This window comes from Nicotiana attenuata, unplaced genomic scaffold (assembly GCF_001879085.1).
Source record: "Nicotiana attenuata strain UT unplaced genomic scaffold, NIATTr2, whole genome shotgun sequence".
Lineage (NCBI taxonomy): Eukaryota > Viridiplantae > Streptophyta > Magnoliopsida > Solanales > Solanaceae > Nicotiana > Nicotiana attenuata.
Genome location: NW_017670364.1, coordinates 385,595 through 391,594, shown reverse-complemented (window position 1 = coordinate 391,594; position 6,000 = coordinate 385,595).

The following is a 6,000-nucleotide window of genomic DNA, read 5'->3' as shown; positions in this document are numbered from 1 at the left end:
CTTATTTGGACATTTTGAGCTCGGGTTTTGGCGATTCTTGAGAAGATTTTCGAGGGAATTCTTGATGTAAGTTCCTTGTGCTCATTTTTATTCAATAATCTTGGTTCCCCATTGATTTTCCCACCTAGATGGTCTGTATTTAAGGTGTAAATTGGGAGTTTGAGGCTAGTTATTTGGAAAGTTTGATTTGGGGATTTGGATGGCGATTTGGTGTCGAATTTTGATGAATTGGTTAGACTCGTGGTTGAATGGGCTTTCGGGTTTTGTGACTTCTGTCAGATTTCGAGACGTGGGCCTGGGGGCCGACTTTAGGCCAATTTTTGACTTTTGATTAATAACTTCATATTTTCTTGTGGAATTGATTCCTTTAACCCGTTTTGATTGTATTGTACTATTTGTGACTAGATTCGGGACATTTGGAGGCCGATTTGCAAGGCAAAGGTGTATTGGAGTAGAGATTTTCTCGGATTGAGGTAAGTAACACTTCTAAACTTGGCTATGAGGGTTCGAAACCTGAATTATGTGTTATATGATTGATGTTGAGGTGACGCACATGCCGAATGACGGGCTTGCGGGCGTGCACCGTGAGAATTGTGGCCTGGTCGATTCCATGGCACTATATAGTGGATTTATCTTGTTGATATCCATGTTTTCATTATGTGATAAAGTAATTGAGCAGTCAATCATGCTAGAGATCATGTTTAGTCTATATGATGGTACTGTTGGGACCCATAGTGGTCGTTTCTTGCTGTTGACTTATTGATTTCATTGAAATTTCATACTCAGTCATATTTATTCATTACATATCATATCTCAGTCTCTATTGTTATTTATTGATACATCATATCATCATTTTTGAGCTAGTTTCATGACATTGTGAGCCCGTGAGAGAGAGACTGGAGAGATTGATGGCTGGGTGAGGCCGATGGCCTGATTATGAGTGATATATATGGGATTGGGTTGTACACCGCAGCAAGTTTTACTGATTTATGATAGCGCTTGGGCTGAAGGAGCCCCTCCGGAGTCTTCACACATCCCCAGTCAGCGCGGTTGATTTTTATTAAGGGATGGATCTTCCTGGACATGGATCTTGTCTGAAGCATTTATATCAGGGGATGGATCTTCTCCACGGGCTGGATTGGCCCTACCCAATACTGAGTGACTGATGGTCAGTTGATGTATATATTATAGGATGGATCTTCCCTGGGCCGGATTCGCCATATACAATACTGAGTGATTTGGCATTTCGAGAGTGCGAGCCCACGAGGCTTTCAGCATGGTGCATCACATACTGCATGTGCATTGGCATGTAGAAGTAGAGAGGTTATATTCTTCATATCATTTAAAATTGATATATCTTACTGTATTGATTTTAGTTGTTGAACTTGAAAGCATGCCTACATTTTTGCACTGTTATTTCTATGTCGAGCAGTAGCGGTTGAGTTCGTCACCACTTTCAGTCCAAAGGTTAGATTTGTTACTTATTGAGTTGGTTGTACTCACGCTACACCCTGCACCTCGTGTGCAAATCCAGTTGCTTCCGGTCACGGCAGGGTGCTGAGTTGTGGAGTCAGGATCTTTGGAGACTGTCGAGGTAGCTGCATGGTGTTCGCAGACCTTGACTCTCCCTCCTTATCTTCATTTATATTTTAGTTCTTATTCTCTAGACGTTGTAGTAGACTATACCCCTGTATAGATGCTCATGTAATCGGTGATGCACCGATTTTGGGAGAGATTTTGTATTGAGTTGCGAATTTTATTATGTTTTTAAAAGGTTTTCCTTAAATATTAACTGCTTCCGTATTTTTCAAAGCTTTTATTGTGTTGAAATGGTTGAGTAGTTGGCATGCTTAGTTCCACGATAGGCGTCATCACGACAATTTGGTTTTGGATCGTGACAATAATATATATTTTTTAGACAAGTTAAAAAAAAATATAACACATAAATTGAAAAAAGACGTATTAATTAGTTGGTTGGATCCTCGATTGGGCTACTGAACTTGGCAGGTGAAAAAACCAGCACATTGCAGTATACTTGGCCAGGGTAAATAAGATGCCTTTTCCAAAAGGAGTAATATTACAGTAGATCTTCGAAATATAATGTGGGAAGTTCTGAAAAGGGAACTACGAAAAGAGCCAAAAAGGGTTAATGGCGTTGGGCAAAACAAGCCACAGAGTGATCCACGTGAAGCCAACGTGATAGCAGATGAGCTGGCGAACTATTATTGGCTTTTGAACTGCCATCTTGTACGGAACGAATTTTAAAAATCGTACGGACAATCTATTTGAAACTCTGCCGCAGCCAGGAAAGGAAAGGGCAAGGGTTTGTCCAACCAAGTGTGCTACCTTTATTTGACGTCCTTTCTAATTGATGTTGTAATTTCCTTTCGGAATTTATGCCTAGTATTTTCAAGGGAGGATACATATTCCCTCCGTCTCTATGTGAAGATATTTAGCATAGAGTTTTAAAAAAAAAAATTATAAAAGTTGTTTGTCTAAAACAATCATAAAAATTTGTATGGTTAGAAATTATAAAGTTAAATCGTTACTAAATATAAAAAGATATTGGAAAATGAACTAAAAAAAAGTACCACATAAATTAGAATGAAGGAAATTAAACTAGTTCCTTGTTTTCAAAAGAGGTTATTCGTGTAAAGAATTTTTATACTATCAATTCATTCTTAAAAGTTAAAATTTTGGGGCTCTATCCTCCTTGAACTTGTCCGAAGCGAAATAATATCTACTTTGAGATGCCATGGGCACACAAAATGTGATTTACATAATATCGTGCGATAAATAAATATGTTAAAAGATATTTCCTTCGTATCAATTTATGTGATATTTTTTCTTTTATAATCAGTTTTAAAAAAAAGAATATATTTATATATTTAGTAATATTTTAACTTTAATATGTTAATTTTATCCTTAATAAGATGATTTATAGCTATACAAATATATTTGACTTATTTTAGATCATAAATTTCAAAAGTATTTCTTTCTTAAATTCAGTGATCAATTAATGAGATATGTAATACGTGTCATGATCTAGGTTAATTGTGTAGGCTTAGTTAATTTAACCATGGTTATATTAGTAGTAACTATAGTTAGATGTTAGTATGGTTAATATAGTTAATTAGTCGGTGATTGGGAGTTTTTAACTGTAGCAATGTACAGTGTTTGAACATAACAAAAAATGAGATCTTTTTCTCTCATCTCTGTTTCTGCTCTACTCTTCTTCTGTTCTTCATCTCATTTCTCTCGTGCAAATTCACAAAACTGACATGGTATCAGAGCATTTAGACGATTGAATCTAGAGGTTTTCATTGAGAATTGTTGAAAAAGAGAGGTTCGTCATTTATTTTTCTAAGAATTTGCAATCGAAATCATCAACTACTCGTCGGAACCCTAAATACTCATGACCGGAGACAAAGTCACAGATCAATCTACAATTGTGATAGATCATAATCATCTGTTGTATTTGCATCCTTATGACACACCAGGAGCATTATCTCTTGGGTTTTAGTTGTTAGGAATGGAAAATTATACCATCTCAAGTTAAGCAATGGGGGTTTTGTTGCTTATACGGAACAAATTGGGGCTTATAGACGGGTCGATAACTCGTGATACTTATGGAGATAAATACGCAAATCTATGGGATTGTTGCAATGCTATTGTGAAATCATGGATTATGCATAATGTGAGTCGCGATTTTCTGAGCGGAGTATTATTCCAGTCAAGTGCACATGCAATTTGGTCAGATCTTCGAGAACGTTTTGATAAAGTGAATTCATGAACTATCTACACAGGGAGATTTCATATCAACACAAGGTATATCCTATGTTTCAGTTTATTACTCGAAAGTGAAAGACTTGTGGGATGAATATGACCCGATTATGCCTCCTCTTGTTTGCTGTGATAAATCGAAGAAATTCACTTAACATCAGGAGTATCAACGTTTGTGGCAATTTCTGATGGGATTAAATGATGGCTATAGCCAAGCACGTAGCCAAATCTTAATGAAATCTAAAATTCCTATTGCCAATCAAGTGTATGCTATGATCCTTCAGGATGAAAGTCAAAAGATGGTAGTAGGAGGTAGTTACTGTGTTGAGTCTATAGATCCTACAGCATTATTTAGTTCTAAACTTGGTCAAAAGTAAAGGCGAAACTTCATTATTGAATGTGATTTCTGTCACTTGAAAGGCAACACGAAGGAAGAATGTTATAAATTGATGAAATGTGATTACTGTAATAAGAAGGGACACTTGAAGGCCAATTGCTACAAACTGATAGGCTATCTAACAGATTTAAGCCTCAGAAAAGAGCTAATATTGGTTGGAAGTTCAAAGAACCAGCAGATCTCACCTTCTACAAGTATGATGACTCAGGAGCAGCACAATTTGAGACCTATGCAAGGGTACACCTCTGGGCAGCACATTCATCAAGGACAACAAAATGTAGGACCTATGCTGATGTTCACTCCAGAACAATACAATCAGATCTTAAGCCTATTGAACAAGACATCAGTCTCTGAATCCTCTACCAGTGCGCACATGGCAGGTAATGTCATTTATGCACAAAAGGCTGATGAGAAGTGGATAGTAGATACTGGATCCACAAACCATACGGTTGGTAATGAACAAATTTTACATGACAAATTGTTAGTAGGTTATGCAGGAAATGTGCAGCTGCCTACTGGAGAATTTACTAAGGTGTCACATGTTGGTAGTTGTCAATTAGATGGAGGTGATACCATTAACAATGTCTTATGTATACTAGCTTTCAAGTTTAACCTTTTGTTTGTTTCTTAATTGACAAAAGCTTTAAACTGTTGTGCTGCATTCTTTTCAAATTTTTGCATCTTTCAGGATCTCTTCACTGGGAGGTTGAAAGGAGATTGGTAAAGAAGAAGAAGGCTTATATGTGCTGCATTCACAAAGAAAAAACAAGAATACAGTTAGATCTTTAGTAATGGCTGCACACAGGAATGAACCTGAGCTATGGCACAAGAGGACGGGACATGTTCCAGTTCAAGTTCTAAAGAAGACTCCTAGTATTAATAGTAGTAGTAGAGCATAAACAAGCCCATGTGGCATATGTCCATTAGCAAGACAATCTAGGACACATTTTCCAATTAGTAGTAGCAAAGCAGAGATCATGTTTTGATTTGATACATATGGATGTTTGGGGACCCTATAAAGTTCCTACATATAATGAAAAGAGATATTTTCTCACAATAGTTGATGATCATTCTAGGTGGATTTGGATTTTCCTGTTACATCTTATACATCTTAAGTCTGATGTCATTACAGTCCTCAACAATTTCATAATTATGGTGAAAACTCAATTTGGCCGGATGATCAAGTGTTTTAGGTCAGACGATGGCTCTGAGTTCTTCAATTACAATTGTGCTAATTTGTTTCAAATGCATGAGATTATTCATCAAAGCTCCTGTCCACACACTCCTTAACAAAATGGAGTAGTGAAAAGGAGGCACATGCATATTTTGGAAACTGCAAGGGCTAGTAGATTTCAGGGGCATTTCTCAGTGAGGTTTTGGGGTGACTGTGTGGATGCAGCTGTGTACATAATAAATAGAGTTCCTTCTACCATTCTAGGAAAACAGTTACCTTTTGAAATCCTATATGGGAGACAGCCTTCTTTGTTATATATGAGGATCATAGGGTGCCTATGTTTTGTAGCTAATCTCCCAAGGATGATAAATTTGCTCCTAGGTCTATAAGGTCAGTGTTTCTGGGGTATGCAAGTACACAAAAAGGATATAGACTGTATGACATTGAACACGGGACATTCTTTGTTAGCAGAGAAGTACTATTTCATGAAGATGTGTATCCATCCCAAGGTTTCACTCAAGGTTCTTCTTTTTCTATCAATGAATTTCAGAGGCTTGATTGTCCCACTGATCAGCCTCCCATTATTATATCTTCCAATGACGGAGAAAGGGGCAACTTAGTTCCACCTATATCTCCTACACTTGCT